The 22,955-nt window shown below is 44.1% G+C and overlaps 1 protein-coding gene across 6 annotated transcripts in view; it reads left to right on the top strand.

The window, feature by feature from the left end:
- Positions 1–738: 738 nt before the first annotated feature.
- Positions 739–22,955, top strand: part of SYTL5 (synaptotagmin like 5) — a 97,652-nt gene continuing 75,435 nt past the window's right edge. For 2 of the 6 annotated variants that reach the window (XM_053308061.1, XM_053308058.1), the window contains exon 1: positions 1,388–1,591. The gene's annotated coding sequence lies outside the window, so the exon portion shown is untranslated. Of the gene's footprint in view, positions 1,098–1,387; positions 1,592–18,336; positions 18,553–22,955 lie in introns of those variants that run through there. The other 4 variants (XM_053308059.1, XM_053308063.1, XM_053308062.1 and 1 more) reach the window with 4 other exon arrangements.

The raw sequence follows: 22,955 nt of genomic DNA, 5'->3' as shown, positions 1-22,955 counted from the left end.
ACTAGATATATTGAGCAGCAACAGCTGTTCACAATATATCTAGTGAAGAGCTGTTCAAGAACTGGGAATCCTCGGAACTTCCACGTGAGACCTCCAAAGCTTTTCCCACCGATGCAGCTAAGCAACACAGGGACTTCCCCCAAGAGCAAAAGTTCACAAACCAAAATTGTACTGCCTTGGCTGCTCATTTGTTGAGTCATCATTATCATGTCCATCATTATTCGATACAGGGACACTATCTCAAAAAAAACCCAAAACCCGACACCATTGTGATTCGGACTATAAAGGGCAAACGTCAACCAGTTAAGTTTAGGGGCACAATGGGATTTCCCCTGGGGGTAGCTAGGGGAGGGGGGATGTCCGTGTTTGCCTCTCTCTCCAGCGGCCCCTTGGAGTGAGGGGGAGATAATTAGGAAAATAGAGAGGGGTGGACCTGGAGGGCCCAGGGTCTTCATTTGAACCCATCCGCTCAATTACAGCTACACGCACCCCTGGATTTCCCTGTTAGTTAAAGCTTAGAGATGTTCATCAGTCTGATATACGAAGACATCCCAAAACTGTATTTATAACCAACCAGAAGCCATGAAAGCTCAAGTCTTCCTTCTTGCATTGGCTTCTAGAAGCGATTTCTGCCCATCGACGTTTCTCGTCTCGACCCGAATCCTTCCGCCGCTCCGCGTCGTTTGAAGCGAGCAAATGTACTTTTTTCTCTCTCCGCAGGTACCTTTCTTTGCAGGGTCTCCTGCTCGGGTTATTGCCGCGCTTCCCGAGACGCGCCCGCAGGAGGCGCTAGAGGATGGCAGAGAGCAACGCCGGCGGTGAAGGCGATTCGCGGATCCGCCGCGCCAGGACAGGAGTCCGCAGGACTGCCGTAGACATCTCCACGCTTAACCTGGTCGTTAGCGGAGGTAGCCCCAGCGCCTCTTTACCACGCTTGAGCAGGAAGGCGCCCCAGACAGAGCTCTGGCCGTGCCCAGTGGGGATGCTCCTCCTCGTGCAGTAACGGCAGCAGGAGGAGGAAAAGCTGCAGCAGCCCAGCTCGGGACTTGCACAGCGGCGGCAGCTGTAGCAGCAGCAGCAGCAGCGGGAGAAGAAGGGTAATGAACCACTGCGGCGAGGTGGCCCGAGGGCAGCTTCCCGCGAACGGGCAGCTGCCGCCAAGCCTTCTTCCTTCGGACTGCTTCTGAGAGCGCAGGAGTTGAGCGGGGAGGGAGGCGACTGCCAGCTCTCCTCGCCCTCTCCTTCCGCGCCGGGCTCTTTCGACCTGGTCTCTCCGCGCCGTGTGTGTGGGCGCTTGCGTGGGTGGCGTGTCTTTCTCGCCTTTCCCCTCTTAAACATCCCTTCCCTGCTCCTTCTTCCTCCCTCCCTCCCTCCCTCCCTCCTAGACGCGCGGGCACAGCGTGCTCTGCAATTAGGTGGGAGCGGGGGAGGCTGGCCGTAGCGCGGAGCTGGGAGGGACGGAGTGCACGGGGTGCCTCTGAGGCGCGAGCCGGTTCTGAGAAGGCTGGACTCGGGAGTTGACTCTGGCTCTCTCGGAAAGCCGAGTTCGGGCTGGGAGGGAGATGCTCGCCGTCAAAACCTCGATCCGAGGGTAAGTAAGTACTTGGCTAATGAGGAGCGCCTTAGGAGCAAGCAAGCAACGGAAGGCGGGTCCTGAAAAGGGAGGCTTCCGCCCTGTTTTCGAAGGGAATAAGGGGTACACTGCTCTGGTTTTGCAGAGGGAAGGAATTATTGCTCTGGTCTCCATAGGTCTGGTTGGGCTCACTTGCTGGAGCCACTTAGAGCTTAATGGTTTGCTTTCTCTCTCTGCATGTAGTTTAGATTGTGAGTGTTTGCTGGAGGAGGAGGTGTGTGGTTAGGGTTGAAAAAATAGTTGACTTTTTGGCCCTTCCGTTCTGTGTTACTGTGGTGATCGGTGGGTTATGGAGCTGGAATACATGTAGCACATTGTTTACTAGAAATCCTAGAGAAAACTTGAAGCCATTCTCAGTGTTCAGATGAATAAGAGGGGCATGTATGTGGTTTTGTATTTATGGGGAGGGAGTCTGCACTGCTGACGAGAGAACAGGTCATTAAGGTAATTAATGTATTAGCATTAAGCATTAAGGTAAAGGTAAAGTGTGCCGTCAAGTCAGTTGGCTCCTGGCGACCACAGAGCCCTGTGGTTGTCTTTAGTAGGAGGAATTTACCATTGCCTCCTCCCGCGCAGTATGAGATGATGCTTTTCAGCATCTTCCTATATCGCTGCTGCCCGATATAGGTGTTTCCCGTAGTCTGTATGTACAAGTCTGTACAAGTCCACTTGTATGTTCCCATAGTCTGGGAAACATACCAGCGGGGGGTCAAACAGGCAACGTCTGGCTTGCTAATCAAGACATTTCCCCACTGATGGGGAAATTTCCCCATCAGCATTAGCATTTTTATATATGACTTTTCTGGTGTTCAAAATGTATGTCCACTTGTATGTTCACACTTAATCCTCACATTTAAGTAATTATTCCCATTTTATGGATAGCAGTGGCCAGGAAGCAACCCAGGGCCATCCAAAGAATCTGGCTGAGCCAGAATTTGAATCCTGATCTCCTAGGACAGGGGTTCCCAACCTGTGGTACTCCAGATGTTGCTGAACTACAACTCCCATCATCCTCAGTCACAATAAATTATAGCTGGGATGATGGGAGTTGTAGTTCAGCAACATCTGGAGTACCACAAGTTGGGAACCCCTGTACTAAGTTAAAACTCCAACAAGTTGCTCATTGGACCAGGCTAGTACACAATTGATGTATATATTTGGATCCCCAATGGGGAGGAACAAGAGAGTGGTATATGGCTGGATATGTGCAAAACTGGATAAACATTTATTTAGGAAAGAACTCTGATGGGGTGGAACATGTAGGCCAAGCTATGCATTACAACGATGTCCCTTTTTAAATTATAAAATCAGCTTGGAGTGAGGGAGATTCCAGACTCTAGTCTTCTATGACTGTAGTAGGAGCAGTTTCTGTTACCTCCCCCCATGGTTGACAGTTGCCCTGGGAGGAAAGCTCCCACTGGCACCAAGGGAGGTTGAGAATTGTTGGATCATACAAACATACGTTTTCCTTAAAGGTGAGCTCTGAAGAAATCTAGAAATGAAAATGCTTCTCAAGATAATTAGAAGTGTAGACTGCACAAGTTGTCCCAAGATATAGGAAAAGTAAATCATGGGAGGGGGGGAAGTGAATTTGTGAGGCAAACTTCTAATTAACTTGGAGAGTCTGTACAGAATTTTCCATGTCTCTGGGAAGCTTGCTCTGAGAAAACTTTAAGAAACTTGAATGGGACATCTCCCACTGGGCATCACAATATACATTCCCTTCCAGCTGAAATTTTGCAGTGCCTTCCAATTTGCTGCCTTTGAGAGTCAAAGCACTTTAGCTTACATAGGCTGAGATCCAAAGAGCTGCTTTAGACCTTTTGTGTGCCTGGGGGATTTTTTAAAACTCTTTTCCTTTGAATGGCAGAATAGCACCTCCAGTGACACTTCCCTCCCTTTCAAAAGATGTTTGACTGCCATGCTTCGTGGAGGACTGTTCAAGAAACTCAGGTCCAGAACCCGCCTTGAGCATGTTGCACAGGTTTTTATTAATATATTTTTTTTCAGACAGGATTAATCTTTTTTAGCTATGACCCAGCCCACCTGTTCATTGTAATTTTGCTTGCAGAGTAAGTCTGAGGAAAGTGCTAGAAATAATTCATTGCAAAGGAACTACAGTAATAGCTCAGATTAGCCACCCACTGTGTTCAATGGAACTTAATCCCAGGTAAGTGTGTTTAGGATTGTAGCCTAAAAGCACGCAGTTGGCTTGTATTCAACTACTGATATTTATTCCTTCATGTAACCTCATTGGCTCTTCTGGTTGTTTTCAGGAGTTTTTCCTTAAAGATTTTATGGGTTCCTGATTGCCTAGATAAACCATTTCTATGTACTTAATAACTTTCTCCTAGTTATTCAGTTATATTTCCCATTTATTGATGTTTCTATATTCTACCAGTAGTTTCCAGTCCAATCTAAGGAGAGATTGGGAGGAGAACTGGTCTTGTGGTAGTAAGCATCAATTGTCCCTTTTGCTAAGAGGGTCCACCCTGGTTTCTATTTGAATGGGAGATTACATGTGAGCACTGTAAGATATTACCCTCAGGGGATGGGGTCACTCTGGGAAGAGCAGTTGCATGCTTGCATTCAGAAGGTTCAAAGTTTCTTCCATATAGGCATCTCCAGATAGGGCTGGGAGAGATTCCTGCTTGCAACCTTGGAGAGGCCGCTGCCAATCTGTGTAGACAATACTGAGCTAGATGGACCGATGGTCTGACTCGATATAAGGCAGCTTCCTATGTTCCTAAGTCTCTGATGAATTAAACTCTTTCCAGAAAGACTGCTGATTGTTCTGTCCCCTCTTATTAGGTTTGTTCCTGTTTTGTGCAGTTGAAGGACCAGGGTCAGATTTGGTCACTACATTAACAAGTCTATGTAAGCTTTCGTCATTTTATAAGAATAAATCTAGTAAGTAAATAGTCTAGCAGGACTGGCCCTTTAATGAGGTGTGATGAAGCAGTAGTCTCGGGTAGAAGCAGTGGGCTAACTTTTCCCGATGACCTACACGTCATTTTGCCGGACCACCCTCCCAAGCACAATTTTTGTTGTAGTGAGTCAAGTGCCATTGTTGTGCTTTCTCCTCCCCACACCCCCACACCCACTGTTCTTTAGCTGTTCAAAAGGCAGAGAGCAGGGAAATAGGAGTGCCAGAAAGTGATTAAACACACCACCTGCCACTTCAGCTTTCTCGTTGTCTGTTTCTTGAACAGGCAGAAGGCAGGGTATGGTGAAGAAAAGGAGCAGAAATGGTGGTAGCCACTGCTGTAACCTTCCAATGGGGGAAAGGGACACACTTTGTGCTCCAAGTGCCTACAAGGGTCTGATTGGGAGTTTCTGATCCAACCCTTGCAAGCATTTACAAGGGCACTGTACAAGGAGGGGAGCTATCGACAGTCTTCCCCCTGCCCCTGGCGTGCTGTCCTTGCAAAGCCACACAAGGATCTGATGGGGAGCTACAGAGCCAGCTCTTGCAAAGCTTTTACAAGGGTGCCACATGAAGGAGAGGCTGTGGCTTCTTTGCAAGGGAAGGATGGGGCATGCTTCCTATCCAACCCTTGCAAGCCTTTGAGATGTGGGTTGAGGAGAGGAGGTTGCTTGCTGGAAGCTGCTTCTCATCACCTCAGCCCCCTTGCGAGCCTTGAAAGTGACAAGAAGGGTCTGCCGATAAACAGCTTCCTCATTTCAACCCACACCCCTTTTAGGTGTTTTGTGAGGGTGAGGCTGGTGGCACTTTGCACCTTACTTCTGGTGCTCAAATACCTTAGGCCACCTCTACACCTTAGTCTATATAAGATGCAAAGCTGGGACTTGAATTTCACCTGTGTGGTGCAACTCATAAGCTACAGTTGTCTTTATCAAAGGTTTGTAGGTCAGGAAGGGGAGTAGTTTCATGTTTCTGCAAGCCCTGCTTCTTTTGAATGTCTGCATTGGTTCTGGTATAATGCAGTCAAAGGGTCAGTCATTGCAGTGAGTGTATGCCTGTTCTCTTATTCATATTTTTTTGTGTGTGTATAAATATATAAATGTATATTGCAAGAGCTTCTGCAGATTGAGGTGGGATTTCAGTGTGACTGTGCACAGATACATTACACCTCTCTGCAAAATCCCTGTTGTCGGTGCCGGGCACTCAGTGTCAGGGATGGAGGACAGGTTTGTTCTCGCCGCAGTGCTGTCCAGTGCAGTGCTTTCTATTTCTCCATAGAAGTAAATAGCAAGCTTTGGCTTTATATAGGAGAAATAACAATTTGCACTCAGGGATGCTATTGATGTGGCAATGGAATCTGCATCCTGCCTCCGGTGGCCCCAGGCAACAAGAATCAAACCTGCCCCATCCGGGCTTTGGTTTCTGGAACATACTAGAGAGTGACAAGAATGCTCGGAACTTATATTTGTAATATATGCAGTATTACTTGAGGAGGTGAACGTGTGCTATCATTTTGTGTGCTTCTACTTTGTGCTATCATTTTGAAACTGTGATCGAATGGGAAAAACTTTCACATCTGGTTACTTCAGGACTTCATTAAATTCAGCATACATAGGGAAGATGTAATCATTTATAATCTCTTTTAATCAAGAGTATTCTTTACGCTCTGTGGTACATGGTACAATTTCCATATACAATAAAAAATACTGGATTCGGGAATATTTTTAAATCTTGGATTACTTAAGGAAGTGTGTGCCTCCTCATTTTAGAAGAATGGAGGTGAGGAAGGGTAGAAAAGTAGTTATTTGAAAAACATTTGTGTACTTGCAGCAATGTCCATTCCTGTTTGATTGAATTCTCCTCAACAGAGAAGGATACACAGAACTGAAAAGCTGCAGTCCGGAGAATGATGTAAGCAGAGAGTATGAGTCATAGTATCAGAAAAGGAGGAAGATAAACCCCCTAGTTGTGATCTTTGGCCAAATTCAGAGCTTGTATAAGTGAAGCATAGATCTGTTTAAGTTTCACTTGATGATCATAGATCTGACTATGGGCTTGGGTGAGCAATATATGTTGGATGATATTTACAAAGTTTATTAAGCAATTCAGACTGTTGGAATGTAAAAGAAAGGAAGAGAGCAGAGGAGAATAGCTGCAACCAAAACTAGAAACGTGGACTCAACCAAAAATCACAGGCTGTTACAAATGTTCTTATCCTGGCATTCAGATCGTGTTGGAAAAAGATGCTGTGTAAACAAATCAGAAGCATATTAGCAGTATAGTTTACTTACAAGTCAAGAAGGAATTATGGCAGGGAACAGAAGACCTCTGTGTTATATTTGTACCAACAAATCTTTTCCGCTTGCACAGAGGTTCTCAAATTTGGGTCCCCAGATGTTGTTGAACTACAGCTTGCCTCAGCCCCAATGGCCTCTGGCTGGGGAGCCAAGTTTGAGAGTCTATGCAGTCCAGTCCTGATGCTGTCTCACTATTCCTGACCCTTTGTTAGGAGAAGAGCATTTTCAAGGAAATGGTTGGTGAGCTGGAGACAGCTCACGAGCCTTGTGCAGTCCAGCCGTGCATTAGAGCAGGGCTGCACACCTTTGGGCCCTCCAGCTGCTGTTGAACTGCAACTTCCATTATCCCCAGTCACAGTGGCCAGCAGTTCAGGAAGATGGGAGCTGTAACCTCAGATCTGCAGGGAGCTTGAAGTTGTGCTGCCCTCATTAGAGGGATGCAAAAGTCTGAGGCAGGGCAGGACATATCATCCAGCAAGGCTAGAGCACAGTTGGTGTCTTAAGCTCAAATTTGTGTTTGTGTTAGCTAAGAGAGCCGGAACAAACATTCACCATGTTCCTATTTCTTACTTCATAAACCCACCCACCCTGACTTAAAGAGAACTTGCAGCAATGTCCATTCCTACTTGGCAGCCTTTCTTTTCAGGAGAATTTTATACAGAAAATTGCTCTTTAGACGTCAGTTCTCCAATGTCAGCAGAGGACAAGAGTCATGATGTTTGAAAAGCAAAAAGATAACACTTCATTGGCAATTTTTCAGACAGATTCAGAATTGGTATAAGCAAGGTGTAGCTCTGATATGAGTTTCACTTAAAGATAATCTGATCCCAGATGACTGATTCTAGCTGCAATTCTTTTTGTGGTCTTCCTTACTCTCATGATGAAACAACTTGCATGAAGAAGAGCTGCAGCCAGGACCATTAATTTGGGCTGGTGGAGAAGTGTGTGTGTGTGTGTGTGTGTGTGTGTGTGTGTGTGTGTGTGTGTGTGTGAGAAATACCCTTAACTACATAAGTGGTTTACCAGCTTTACCCTTGTAGTTCCTAGGAATACAAGTTGGACTTAAGGTATCAAAAATTGATCAAGGAAGGGCTTTTTTGTCACAACTAGTCTTTAGTTTCTCTCTTAGAGCTAATGATGAGGCCCTTGCACGTCTGCAGTTTTGTGCTTCTTGGACAGGGCTGTCAGTTCCAGCTCCTTTACATCTTTGACAAATGATCTAATCTTCTCTATATGTTTGCCTGAAACTTGCTCTCTCTCTGGTAATTTCTGTATCCTTCAGTTCCTAATCAAGCAATTCTATTTTTTTAATTTAAAAACTTGCTCTGAACTCTTACATTAGAGTAAGAGTTCTAAACTTTTCTAAATGTTTCCAGCAATTTGAAAGTGCAGTTTGTATAACTGTTCACAATTGCTTAAATCTGAAATATATCATTCATGAACATATTAAATGGTATGCCACATGGATTGAAAGTTACAGCCCAGATAGCTTCCATTTCTATAAGAAACAGGAGAGCTAGTTTTGCTGCTGTATCTCTTCAGGTTACACTGTAGAATAACTATTTAAGGCTGTGTTTGAAACCTTCCAAGCATGTGGTACTGAAACCACAACCTCTTAGAATTTACAGTTCTGTTGGGTGTGAGATGGTCTTTAAAAAGAATAGTAACATATATGCATCTTGTTTGTTTTTATTTCTAAACATTGTGTTCTTTTCACACTTAATTGAAATTGCATCTTATATTGGTTGTAACTTCTCATTGTAGTTGTTGACAGCCTTGGCAGCAACAACATAAATTGCCTCACAACAGGTGATCACAGGGGGCTGCAGGGTCTTTCTAGCTTAATGTGCTTTAAAAATCTATGGATATAACTTAATAGCAGTGGGTCGTAGATGCCGCTGATGTTACATCATTGTCATTCTGATCAATCTGTTGTTTGTTTAAAATGAAGACAGTTTGTTCTAGATTATCTGATCGAATCATATAATGAAGTTAGCAGCATGCCTGTGAGGAGTTGATACAATGATTTATACTAGTACATTGAGGAGGATGCTGTGAAGAGAAGTCAGACTTGTACAAAGTGTTTTTATGATATAACTGAAGTCCTGTTAAATCAGTTATGCTAGTATATCGTCATGAAGTCATATTCTTAGATCATGTGCTTTGTATAACTTCACATGAAGTAATACAAAAGGTAGATAGATTCTAGTAGAAAGAGAGAACTTGAACAAGCTGCTGAAAGTAAAATGTTAAGACATCATTGTAGTGCATATAATAAATATATATTATTTGTCCATGACAGGTTTTATAGGGGTAAATCAAATAGTTCAACAATAGATTGTAAGTAGTTTGTTTCTGACAGAGATTACTAGATCTGTTAAAGTGGAAATGAGATACCCATATGTGGGAACAGTGTCTCAAAAAAACTTTAGTTCTATACTTCTGGGAGAGAATTCTGTTTGAAAGCAGTCCATCTGTCATCCAGATCTTTGTGTAGTTTTATTATTAACACTTTCAATGTGACGCAGAACTTGTCTTACTGCCACAATACAGTGAGCTGAAGTCATCTTTTAACACCATTAGGAACTGGCAGTACATTGAGGTGATGGTCGGGATACAGGGGGAAGAGGTACATCTCACTTTAAAGAGCTAATTAATTGGCCATCTAATTGGTCAGTAGATCATTCATTCTCTCTCTCTCTCTCTCACACACACACACACACACACACACACACACACACACACACACGAGTGGTTAGTGAATTTTACACTGAGCAACCTTTCTATGCATTCTGTCATATGTAGCTTATCTGGAACCTGGATCAGTGATGAAAGCAAGTGGTGAAAATGAGTATTTTAATTATCTTCCATCCCTAGAACAGTACTAGACACTTGTGAATATCACCAGAGAATATTACATGCCCTGTGTTACTTTCCTTATTTTGCAAATGTTTTACTCTTGTTGAACAGAGCTGGGGTGGGGTTTTTATTGGGTTAAATGTGGTTTAAAGTGGGAGCCATCAGAGCCATCTGATTCAGAGCATCTGGAAAGTTTGTTCACTTCCTAGTAACTCTGAAGGTGGATTTTCCTCTTGTAAATAAGAGCTTTCCTTCATCTTCATGGGGCAGATTTTAAAAAGAGGAAGAAATGTTGCTCGCTTAAAGGCCAAAAGCAAATCCTTGGTAAAAACAAATGCATTCTTGCTGCCAGATACAGTATGTCTGGTTGATTAATATCAAGCATAGAAGAATAGCCAGTTATCTTTCCAGTGTTATTGGCCTTTAAACATGTCAGGTTAATGCTAATGAATCATTGATCTGCACAGCATTTATTTAGCTTTAAATTATTCAATGGCATAGTTTGCATGCTCAATATATCCTTTATAAAAGCTTACATGTACACTGCTTCAAGCTTGGTGTTGGATAATTAATATGTTGCTAAACTATGGTATTACACAGTCTTCAGAAATGCTACCTATTCCTTTTAAGACTATAACTTGAGATTGTATGTAGCAATTATTTTCCTCTGCTTGCTTCTTTCCCCATTAGGTTGCATGACATAAGGCTATCTAGTAGTAAATGCGTAGAAGTAGCAGCAATGAAATGATACAGCTACATGTCCCACTGGGCAAATGAAAGGAAGTCAGCAAGAGCTAACAATTTGCTGTAGTCTGCAGTCTAAAAAGAATCTTCTAATCATTCTTCTGAATCTTGAGATATTTCATGCAGTCAGACCTTTTTTGCAGTGGTAGTGATAGCCCTTTATCTTTTGCCATGGTCTTGATGAAAATAACCCACCCATTCTCTCCAAAGCTACTTTTGTTTTGGGGATAAAAATCTGCTGTTGGCATCTGCATCCTTGTCTTCACTGGGTACTGGTTAGAGAATTTTTCTGCCTACTGTGCTACGTCCAACTTTAGCTGCTCCATGCTTCTGCCAGTAGTGGCTGAGATACCCTCCTTGCAGGGCCACTGAGAGAATGTGGAGCCACCACCAACCCACCAATTCTAATGCTTTTGGCAGGCAGGATACAATGCTGATGCCTGGCTAATACTCACCAGGCCATGCTCCTCACCCAGACATGCTGTGCATTTGGTCGCCACTATACCTGTGCACCTGTTGCAATGTTTCCCACCTCTTCCCTCAGCAGCGGTACCTGCCTGTTTTTTGTCTAAATGCCTTTAGATGCACTAGTTCACATTGTGATGCAAAAGTTTCACAGACAATAGTCTGTGTGGTGGGTCATGCTGATCTGACTGAAAAAACTCATTAGCTTTCTGTATTTCAAAACTCTGCTTAAACCTTTTTTCTTCTGAACAGTGGACGAAGTACTATTCTGGGTTTAAGGGTCTTGCAACCTGTGTGCATTAAACATTAAACTTTCTCATTGATATTTCTTCCCAGTATATGTTCTTTTGTCAGCCAAAGCTGATAAAAAGCGCTCCTGGCCACTGCCTCAACCTGAGAAATCAGAGAGAGTTTTGGATCCAGCAGCACTCCCAAGCTATGTACCTGATCTTTCAGGGGGAGTGTAACCCCATCGAGAACAGGCAGATCTAAACCAGCTCTCGATTCCCTACAATCAGTACCTCCACCTTATTTGGATTCAACTTCAGTTTGTTATCCCTCATTCAGCCCATTACTTCCTCCAGACAAGCATTTAGGGAAGTTATGCCATTTCCTGATGAAGTTGATAGGGAGAAATATAATACCCTGCACCAAATCTGATGACCTCTCCCAGTGATTTCATGTAGATGTTACAGAGCATTGGAGATGGTATAGACTATAGAGCCTTGTGGAACTCGATACTTTAGTTCTTGCTTTTCAGGGAAGCAGTCTACAGGTGACACCATTTGGAATCTACCCAAGAGGTAGGAAAACAATCACTCTAAAACAGTGCCAGCCCATCCCACCTCCGTCAGGTGACCCAGAAGGATGCCATAGTTGATGGTATCGAAAGCCACTGAGAAATCCAAAAGGATCAGCATACTCCCTCTGTCAATACCTAATTGGAGATCATTCATCAGGCTGAACAAGGTAGTCTCAACGCCATAGCCCACTTGAAAGTCAGTTTGAAATGGGTCTAGACTAGATAATCAGTTTCCTCCAGGACTGCCTGGAACTAAGAGGCCACTACCCTCTCCATCACCTTGCTCAACCATGGGAGATTAGAGATGGGCCTATAATTGCCCAACTCTGAGGAGTCTAATGTAGGTTTTTTCAAGTGTGGTCTATTGATAGCCTCCTTAAGACAAGGAGGCATCCTATCCTCCCTCAGAGAAGCATTTATGATGTTTACCTGACCTTCTCTGATGATCTGATTGTTAGATAAAACAAGCCAAGTTGGACAAGGGTCAAGAGAGCAGGTAGTAGGTCACACAGTCCGAAACAGCTTGTCCACATTCTTAGGAGTCACAAACTGAAAGTGATCCAGTCTGACCGCATAAGAGGAGTTGCTGGATACCTCCATAACAGTCTCTGCCCTAATTGTAGCATCCAGTTTGGCCTGAATACAAGAGATTCAGTCCACAAAAAAAACATTAATGAATCATTAACCATTAATGGTTAAAACCGTTAACCATTAGTTAACAGTGGGTAACCAATGGTTCCAAATTTGGATTCAAAGATGAGGGGGCTTTTACTAGCCCTCGCAACACTAGACAACTCCGCTGGATGTAAACTTGTGGGAATGCGGGCAAAAAAGAATTGCTACTTTGCTGTGTGTATTGCCAGAGCATTCAGATGTGCTCTGTGTTGTAACCTGTCAGATTTGAGTCTTTTTTATTTGCACTCTAGTCGTCTACCTCACTGCTTCAGCTCCTGTAATTATTCTCGATACCACAGGGCTAATTTTGAAGCAGGTCGTAGAGGATGCTTAGGAGCAATTGTATGTACTGCTCTAGTGAGTTCATTATTCCAACTTTGCACCAGAGCATCAACAGAATCATCGTCAGAGCCAGCACTAAACCTGTCCAAGGCTTCTTGGAATCCTATTGGATCCAATAACCTTCTTGGGCAGACCAACCTAATGGGTACTTCATCTCTGCAGAGGTGGGTTGTCATTGCAAGTCCTGCCATAACAAGATGGTGGTCCATCCATGACAATGGGGAAATAACAGGAGTCCCCACCCACAGAACACCTCCCTGATCACAGTAAAAGACCAAAAGAGCATGTGACCAATAACATGTGTCGGTCTAGAGACCACTTAGAATAGGCCCATAGTTGTCATGGCAGCTATGAACTCCTGAGCCTCTCCTGACAACCTGTACCTATAGTGAATATTGAAGCCCAACCACAACAACAACAGTCTGGGAGACTCCAATGCCAACCCTGCAACTAGATCAGTCATCTCAATTTGGGACTCAGTTGAACAACATGGTGACCTGTACACCAACAGTAGTCCCAATTTATTCTTGGTCCTTAGGCTTAGGTACAGACTCAATATAGGCCAGTTACCTTCCCAGGGATCCTGGTAAGGGAGACAGTGCTCTTGTACACCACAGCCACACCACCTCCTGCCTACATCCTCTCACCTGCTCCATCACAGAGTATAGTTCTGGGAGAAGCTGGGACTAGACTGTACCACTAGCTTTCCCTGACCAGGTCTCCATAATGCATGTTATCCATTCCCTTAGAACTGGTAAAACTTAACCTATTGCTTTTCAGTACTTCAATTATGTCTGTCCTAGATTTGTCTCTGGCCATAATTTTTGTACTGTTCTATATTTCTTGCAGAGTACACTCCAGAATCATACAGGACTGCAAAGACAAAGGTTTCTCATTGATTTAATTCAGGATAGTTTAGCAACCTGCTCGATGGTGCAACTCTGCAGTGGACGATAGCAATTAATAGGTCAAACACAGTATGAATCCAAACATTTGCAGAAAGACACCAGGATGCAGGGTTGTTTGCATATCACATTCTCTCTTCAGTGCTAAGTTCTTCCTGTTGTAAGAGAAGCATGTAGTGTTCAAGCAGGGAAGAATGCTACCTGAAAGACCGTGGCAATATGGCTTTGCTGTCCAACATCCTAGACACACTTTTAGGTAAATATATTTAAAATCTGTCAGACCTGTATCCAAGTAAACATGTTTAAGAAGTATAGGTGCCAGGATGTACAAGTGTGGTATTTCTCACATGCACACAAGAAATAATTACTTATTTCCTCTCCACAAATTAACAAGCTTTGTTTTATCTTTCATTACTGTACTATCACAATGTCCGTTATGATGAAAGTCTGCATGGAGAAAGATCCATTCCCTGGGGATGGAAATATTTCTGTGCCCAGTTTGCCCTCTGCTACAGGGCCCCTGTCATTGAGTGCCAGACCACCCAGTGTCAGCAGGAGTGAAAAGCAAGTTTTGACTTGATCATTGTCTCCAATTGCAACGCTCTGCTGTTCCCCACAGAAATGAACATCAACCATTGGCTTACATGGAACAAAATTGAGGGATGTAGCTAAAGACACCACTGAGGAGGAGTGCTAATCTTGTCCTTGGTGACCTCAGTTATTTGAAATTGGGCCTGCTTTTTATTTGCAAAGCTCCTTTTTAGGGTTCTGTGTTTTAGCTAGGCTAGAGTGGGATGCTAGAAGGTGGTTGGTTTATATATTAAAAATGACAAGTTTGGATAGCTAGGAGGGATTTATGGATTCTAGTTCTTTGTCCCAAATCCACTTCCTAACCAAACTTGCAACCCCCTCATAGAAAGCTGCCATCTACTGAGTCAGACCACTGGTCCATCCAGCTCAGTATTTTCTACACAGACTGACAGTGGCTCAGTCTCTCTCTGGTTTCAGGCAGCTCTGAATTTCCCAGCTCTGCCTGGGAATGAACCTGGGACCTTCTGCTTGTTAAGCAGGTGCTTTACCACTGAGCTATGGCAACATCCCCCTCTCCCTTCACCTCTGCCTCCTACTCTCCTGTCCCTTGCCGAGGTCACTGCCAAGCACAAAGCAAAGGAAAAGGGCAGTCTTCTTTTTACACGTCTCTTCCTTACAGTACAATGGGAATTACTGAAAATAAGGCTGTCCCTGTCTGCATTCTCCCTTGCTGTTTCTGTTTTTGTCCTACTAAAGTGTCATTATGTATTGGGGAGTGGGAAGGAGTGTTGAGAACGGTACCCCCCCCTCACATTGCAGTGTTGTCCCTAGGAATAACTTCGCTTTTTGCCATAGAAATGTATGGCAGCCACTCTCTGATAGGCCCAGGAGGAAAATGAAAGACATTCACTCAGGGGCAAAGACTGATGTTCCCCACCCCTGCAATGATCCCAAGGGCAGAAATCTGGTTCTCCATCTCAGTCATGTCCCAAATGGAAGCCAGCTTGCTTTGTCTTATAAAACAGAGAGAGCGAGGGGAGGGGAAGTATACTACCTGAAAAGACAGAGGTATTTTGGAAATTGCTCTGGTCCAGTCTAGAACACTGAGGCTCATTGGTTTATTTCAGAAATAATGTAGGTGCTCTAATTCTCATCCACCAATGTTTAATTTATTTTGATTTATTTAACATATTTGTATACCGCCAGCTACCAAAGTCTCCAGGTGGTTTTGTATACAACTCACTATTTTATGTCAAGAGTGGGCTGCCGGCCACAACAGATCTTTATCACAAATATCATTCTGAACTATTTGAACCAGAGTCCTGACATTAACAATCCTTTGAGGCCAGGAACATGACTGTAATTGTTTATAAACATAAAAGCATTATAAGCTTCTCTGAAGAAAGTCAGGATGCCTCCTTGTCTTAAGGAGGCAATTATTAGACCACTTCTGAAGAAGCCTACCTTGGATCCCTCAGAGTTGAGCAACTACAGGCCTGTCTCCAACGTTCCGTGGCTGTGCAAGGTAATTGAGAGGGTGGTGGTCAGAGATAGACAATCTTGGAGGAAACTGATTATATAGACACATTTCAGACTGGCTTTCGGGCGGGCTATAGGGTGGAGACTGCCTTGGTTGGCCTGATGGATGATCTCCAATTGGGAATTGACAGAGGAAGTGTGACTCTGTTGGTCCTTTTGGACTTCTCAGCGGCTTTCGATAACTATTGGCCATAGTATCCTTCTGGATACTACCTAATATGATAAAGCAAGTAAGATGTAGCAGTTACTGGTATTGAGCAGCTGCAAAGGGATTACCCTTCAAGTACTACACATGTATAAACCTCTTTGAACAATCGTTCTAGTACAGACAGTTCCTCCAAAAGTATGCTACGCATAGAATCTTCTTTATATCTTCTTTATATATATTTCTCTAAGGCATACGCGTGGCTAATCCCATGAGTAACAATTCGCAAGAGTTCAGAGAACTGCCAGAAAGTCACAGGATGGGTGGGAAGAAGACAATGGGGGCAGCCGGCCTGCTGGTGGGCAAAAAACTGGCAGTGAATGGTGCCAGCCAGCCAAAGAAAACGGTGGTGTGGGCAGGTAAGGACAAAGACGGAGGGCAGGGGGCAGGCGGGAATGAAGATGGGCGGGGGAAATGAATGTGTCGGGGCGGGCAGGGAAAATGGTGGTGTTGGGGTGAAGTGGCGGCAAACTATTATTTATTTAACATATTTTTATGCTGTCCAAAACTTACGTCTCTGGGTGGTTTACAACAAGATAAAAACAAAAGTAAAACATTAGTTAAAAACAAAAACGAGAAATTTGAAACACAATGATTTAAAATTTTTAAAACAATATTCTAAAAACAACATTAAAACAAAACATCAGTTAAAAGCCTGGGTAAACAGATGTGTCTTTAAAGACTTTTTAAAAGTTATTAGAGATGGGGAGGCTCTTATTTCATTAGGGAGCGCATTCCAAAGACTCGGGGCAGCGATGGAGAAGGCCCGTCCCTGAGTAGCCACCAGACAAGCTGGTGGCAAATGCAGATGGACCTCTCCTGATGATCTCAGTTGGTGGTGGGGTTCATGACGAAGAAGATGTTCTCTTATATACCCAGGGCCCAAGCTGTTTAGGGCTTTATAGGTAATAACCAGCACCTTGTATTTTGCCTGGAAACATATTGGCAGCCAGTGTAACTCCTTCAATACGGGAGTAATATGGTCTCTCCTAGATGACTCAGAGACCAGCCTGGCTGCCACATCTGGACCAACTGTAGTTTCTGAACTACATACAAGGGCAGCCCCACATAGAGCACATTACAGTAATCTAGTCTAGAGGTTACCAGCAGATGTACCACTGTTCTGAGGTCATTTATCTCAAGAAATGGACGCAGCTGGAGCAGATAGAAGGCACTTTTGGCCACTGCCTCTACCTGGGAGACCAGGGAGAGGCTTGGATCCAGAAGTACCCCAAGACTGTGTACCTGTTCCTTTTGGGGAAGTGTGACCCCATCCAGAACAGGCAGATCAAACTCATCTCCTGAGTTTCTACTACGCACAATGAGTACCTCCGTCTTCTCAGGATTCAGTCTCAGTTTGTTATCCCTCATCCAGCCCATTACTGCCTCCAGGCAGGCATTCAAGGACATTATGACCTCTCCTGCTGCTGCTGACATGGAGAAATAGATTTGGGTGTCATCAGCATACTGATAGCACCCTGCACCAAATCTCCTGATGATTTCTCCCAGCAGTTTCGTGTAGATGTTAAATAACATTGGAGACAATATGGAGCCCTGAGGGACACCATACAAAAGTTCTGATTTTGAAGAACAACAGTCTCCAAGGGACACCATCTGGAACCTGTCCAAGAGGTAGGAGCAGAACCACTGCAGAGCAGTGCCTCCAACTCCCAACCCCCTCAGACGCTCCAGAAGGATACTATGGTCAATAGTATCAAAAGCTGCTGAGAGGTCCAAAAAGACACTCCTCTGTCAATTCCAAATTGGAGAACATCCATCAGGCCGACCAAGGCAGTCTCCACCCCATAGCAAGCCCGGAAGCCCAGTTTGAAATGGGTCAAGATAATCAGTTTCCTCCAAGACTGTCTGGAACTGGGAAGCCACCACTCTCTCAATTATCTTGCCCAGCCACGGAATGTTGGAGACTGGCCTGTAGTTACTCAACTCTGAGGGTTCCAAGGTAGGCTTCTTCAGAAGCGGTCTAATAATTGTCTCCTTAAGACTAGGAGGCATCTTACCTTCCCTCAGAGACGCATTTATAATCTCTACCAGGCTTTCTACAACAACCCCCCTGCCAGATAATATAAACCATGTCGGGCAAGGGTCAAGAGGACAGGTGGTGGGCCTCACCATTCCAAGCAGCTTGTCCATATCCTCAGGAGTCACAAACTGGAACTGATCCAACATAACTTCATAAGAGGAGTCACTGGATACCTCCGCATCAGACACTGAAGTAATTGTGGAGACGGAATCTAAGTTGGCCCAAATACGAGAGATTTTTCCCACAAAGAATTCATTAAACACATCACAATGGGTAATAGATGGTTCTAGATTCCGATTCAAGGGAGGAGGGGCACATACTAGTCCTCTCACAATCCTGAATAGCTTCGCTGGACGTGAACTTGCAGACACAATACAGGCAGAAAAGAATTGCTTCTTTGCTGCCGTATTGCCTGAGCATAGGTCTTCAAATGAGCTCTTTGTTGCAATCTGTTGGATTCAAGCCGAGTCTTTCTCCAGTTATCTATCTACCTTGCCACTTCAGCCCCCTTAATTCTTCTGTATACCAAGGGGCCAGTTTGAAGCAGGTTGGAGAGGACACTTAGGAGTGATCATGTCTACGGCCCCGGTGAGTTTGCTTTTCCAATTCTCCACCAGGGCATCAACAGGCAGAGCCAACACTAAATCCATCCAAGGCTTCTTGAAATCCTATTGGATCCAATAACCTTCTTGGGCGGACCATCCTAATAGGTCCCTCGCCCCTGTGAAGGTGGATGATGCTCTGTGCCGGATCAGCTAGTATATTTTAATGCTTGTAATGTCTGAATCTGTGTATTATATGGAAATAAAATGCAGATGGTGTGAGAAAGAAAAGTTCTAGTGGGTATATAGAGATGTACTTATAGTACTGGAAAAGGACACAGCCAGTACACTCCTTCTGTTGTCAATTACATGTTTGCTACTTCCCTCATCTACCTCCTGAATATGCAGTGCAATTTATTAATCCCTCTAAGGCTCTGTCTTCACAATAAATCTATATTGGTTTTATACTATTTTAGCGCTCAAGACCTTTTCTAAATCTTGTGAATTGTAGTTTGGCAAGGTACTGAGAGCAATCCCTAGCCCTGCTCAAGACAACTATCATTCTCAGAGCCCCCTAAAAAGAGGAAATTCATAAAACATGTTTGCCTGTAGTATAGACATGCAATAGTCTTGCTAGTCTGTGGAGTTATTTGTACCAATTAAATATTAAGCACCAGTGTTCTCCACGACAAGACACTTAATTAACACATTCTAAATGAGAGATGTGTGGACTGAATTACATCTCCCATCAGTTTCAAAATCTGGCTGATCTCATTTATGACCATGCAGAATATGCTCACCCCTATACCAAAGCAGCAGGGGCATGGTTTGAGGGCACGTGATGAAGCTGCCTTGCTAAAACTAAACGTGTCTAGGTCTGGTCAGTGCCTGGATGCAGAGGCATAGCTATATTTGAACAAGGGAGGGACCTATGTTTCTGGACCCCACCATCTGAGCTACAGTGTGCTCTTTGCATCCTCCATCTCTTTGAAGAAGGTGGCAGCTAAGCGGAGGAGGGTAGTGCCCCGTCTTTACTTTTGTCTCAGGGCCCACTTTAATGTTGCTAACCTATGCCCCTGCCTGGACGGGAGACCCCCCTGGAAATTCATGCTAACTTGAGCTCCATGATGGAAGAAAAGTGGGATGTAAATGCAACAAAACAAATAACATAAAAGAGACATGTCAGAAAATAAGCACCACACGTAAAACAAAGATCCTGGAAATGTGTTAGAGCTATTTGCAAGTATACTGACCCAAATGTTACATCAGATTCCTGAGTGCAACTCTATAGAGTTATTCTAAGAGGACTCAATGCTGTACTATTCTGCCTCTTGGGACCTCCATTATTTTAAGTATGTACTTGGTGCCCAAGCCTTCCAATCATGGAAACAATTGCCATAATGCTTACGGCGTTTGTCTCTTCAGACAGCCAAGAAGAACCCATCAGCATGAGGTCTTCTTGATGGGTCAGTACCAGGGCAGGACATGCTGGTGCACTCTTGGAGTTCAGTAGACTTCTGTCAAGTGTTGCGAGTGACCTGGCCTTATACCCAGTCAGACCATTGGTTCATCAGTGTGGTCTGCAATGACTGGTAACCACTTTCCAGGATTTCAGGCAGAAATCTTTCCCAACCCTACCTAGAGATGCCAGGGATTGAATCTAGGACCTTTTGCATGCAAAGCAGATGCTGTAGTACTTAATTAGCACTGGGGATGGAACAGAGTATCTATTAGATCTTATAGCTTTTAAACGTGTTTCAACAATCACTACTGCCTCTTTTTCATCCCAGAAGCCCTGAGTGCAGCCTAAGATCAGTGTTCATCTGCTTGTGAAGCTCATCAACATGAGTTGACTTAACTCAATTTTAAGACTATTATAACCTGTGTTGGGGACTCCACCCCCCAATATATTAGACCCAGAGGCAACTAAGAAGTATGTGGAATTGAGGCCTGTGTCTGATTTCATTTTATATTAAGAAATGAATTAATGCCTGGACTCAGGGTGAATTGACACCCCAGATCTCAACTGGTCTGTGAGGGAAGAGGCGATCCAGCATTGTATTGTGAAATGGGTACTCAAGGTAGCACAAAAGCCAGGCCAGAACAATCCAAATGCTAAAATGTGACTCACTGTCAGATAATGTCTGTGGAAGAGGCCAGAGGCTGATCTCTCCTTTCCTGTTGCAAGAAGTCTATGTTAATCTTTGTCAATGATTGACTCAATTGCTCTCTATAGAAATTCAGCATAGGTAAATGCACACAAAGAAAACACCTATAGACTTTAATTCTTACTTTACTAACACTTTAACACCTTTTGGGATCAGGCTAGCAAATCTGCGACAAGAGAAGATGCCCATTTGCAGCTCAGAGATGCAGATTTGCTTTGGGCAATGTCCCCCCCCCCCTCTAAGCTCACAGCTTACAGAAGATGAGATTCAGATCTCTCTGGACTGGCCAATATCCTGAATATTTAAAAGACATTATCCAGAAGGTAACAGCATTGTCACCCTTTTGGGGACCCAGGAAAAGATGAGGAGATTTGAATAGACTCTATGAGAGATCAAAGGAAAATACAACTATAAAGAGTGAGGCTAATACTGGACAGAGAGCAAGCAGTCTTGTGCCTACACGCAATCTTCTGCCTACAAGCAAGACTTGCTCATGAGTAATCCAAGAGTTTGCTGCCCAAGCCGCGGGGCTAGAGGCAGGAACTCTGTCCATGGACAGGAACTGTCTGTGACTTCCACTGCGCAGTGAGAAGTCAAGACTTCCCCAGCCATGGTGCTCAGACTCTCAGCCGTGCACTGAGCAAACTGCATGCTTGATCTAAAAGCTCCTGTCCCCAGCCAAAAGCCTCTCTCCTTCAGCTGAAAGATCCACCGTTCTCAAGCCTCTGATCCTGGTAATATGCCACCCCACAAGCCTTGGATCCCTCCATCCTTTCCCCTTCTTCTCCTTTCCCCTCGTCCCTCTACTAATTCCTGATCTCCCCAAACCATGCCAACCCTCAGCCTTCCCCCACCCTTTCCCCATCTATATCTGAATTGTATTAGGCTCTAGGACGATTTAATACACACACATGTTAGTTAGGAACACTGGGTGAATATTGGTGCTGGTTAGGGTTGAAATATTGTTAGTAATACTGATAGAATGTTCTGCTTTCAGCTCAGTTAGATTGATGATGATGTTCTTTTATACTCAATAAAGCCCATTGAATCATTTAGGATTGGTTTGATCTCCTTTCTTCCTTGCGCCCAGATCCTACATGGTCACTATATAAAAGAACTTGGTCACTTGGTGACACTATGAGACAGGCCTAATTTTTTATGCTAGCTAATGAGCATATTTAGTATATAAATCAGGCCTGGACCACAATACCTGCAGACTTTTAGGACTATTACACCATTCTTAGTTTACCTTTACCACGTGTTGTTTTTTTCCTTAATATCCAGCTTATGAAGACTTCTAGATAACTTGAAAGTTTGCATAAGATTTTATGTCATTTTGGTTGGTTCTAATAAAGAATTGTGCTTTTGGGTTTTCATCTACCCCCCCCCCCCCCCGTGAATTGCCTATGGAATCTACTGATTCTTGACACCTATGGCATGTCTTGTCAATGCCACGAGTCAATTACATCACTTTTGAAAGCTGAATGAACTATAGGGGAGGCTGATGATGAAGGCTATGATGGAGAGGACTATGAGCAATTGACCGGCCCAGTGACTTAGCAAGCCACAAAGACTCTCCTTCCTAGGTGGAATGCAGGGCTCTGTGTGAAGAAATCATCCCACCCACCATTAAGTTTTGAAGCCACACCAGCAAGGAAGCCTAGGGGAGCTGACACACAACCCCACTAACCCCTTTCTCAAGACTCAGTATATTGACGGGTTTGGAAGATAACCATCCATGGTCTTCTCAGTTGGGCTGCCCAGACCATTTGCAGGAGTTGATCCTCAACACATGTTGACCCCCAAGACTGAACCAGGAAGTGCATATTTATCTGCTACTAGCCCCTTTGACCTAATGCCCTTGGCACCACTGACTCCTTCCCCATGTCTCCTGACAATCGAGCCATTCAGCACCATCACCTTTTGAGCGCACTTTGGTCTGCTTCTGTCCTTTGCTGCTTCACTGCTCATTTGGATCAGTATTGTGGCACTGGGGGAAGTTTACATTTTAAAAACACACACACCTTTCCTTATGCCTGTAAATCCCTCCCACCATAGCAGCTTGTGGGTGGGTGTGAGGTTAAGATCTCCAGTGTCTCATTTAATTTGGCCCATCAGGTTTATAGTTAATCCATGACATGACCAATATCCATCATATGACATGTTCGGTACAAGTGCTTCAGGCAAGATAAGAATGAGGAGACACATGTTCTAAGCCTTTTCTTTTACAGGTGATTTAATGATTGATTTAACATCACAGATGTGCTTTTGTTTTGAAGTA

Source organism: Hemicordylus capensis, chromosome 3 (assembly GCF_027244095.1).
Source record: "Hemicordylus capensis ecotype Gifberg chromosome 3, rHemCap1.1.pri, whole genome shotgun sequence".
Lineage (NCBI taxonomy): Eukaryota > Metazoa > Chordata > Lepidosauria > Squamata > Cordylidae > Hemicordylus > Hemicordylus capensis.
This window is presented reverse-complemented; position numbering and strand designations above follow the sequence as displayed.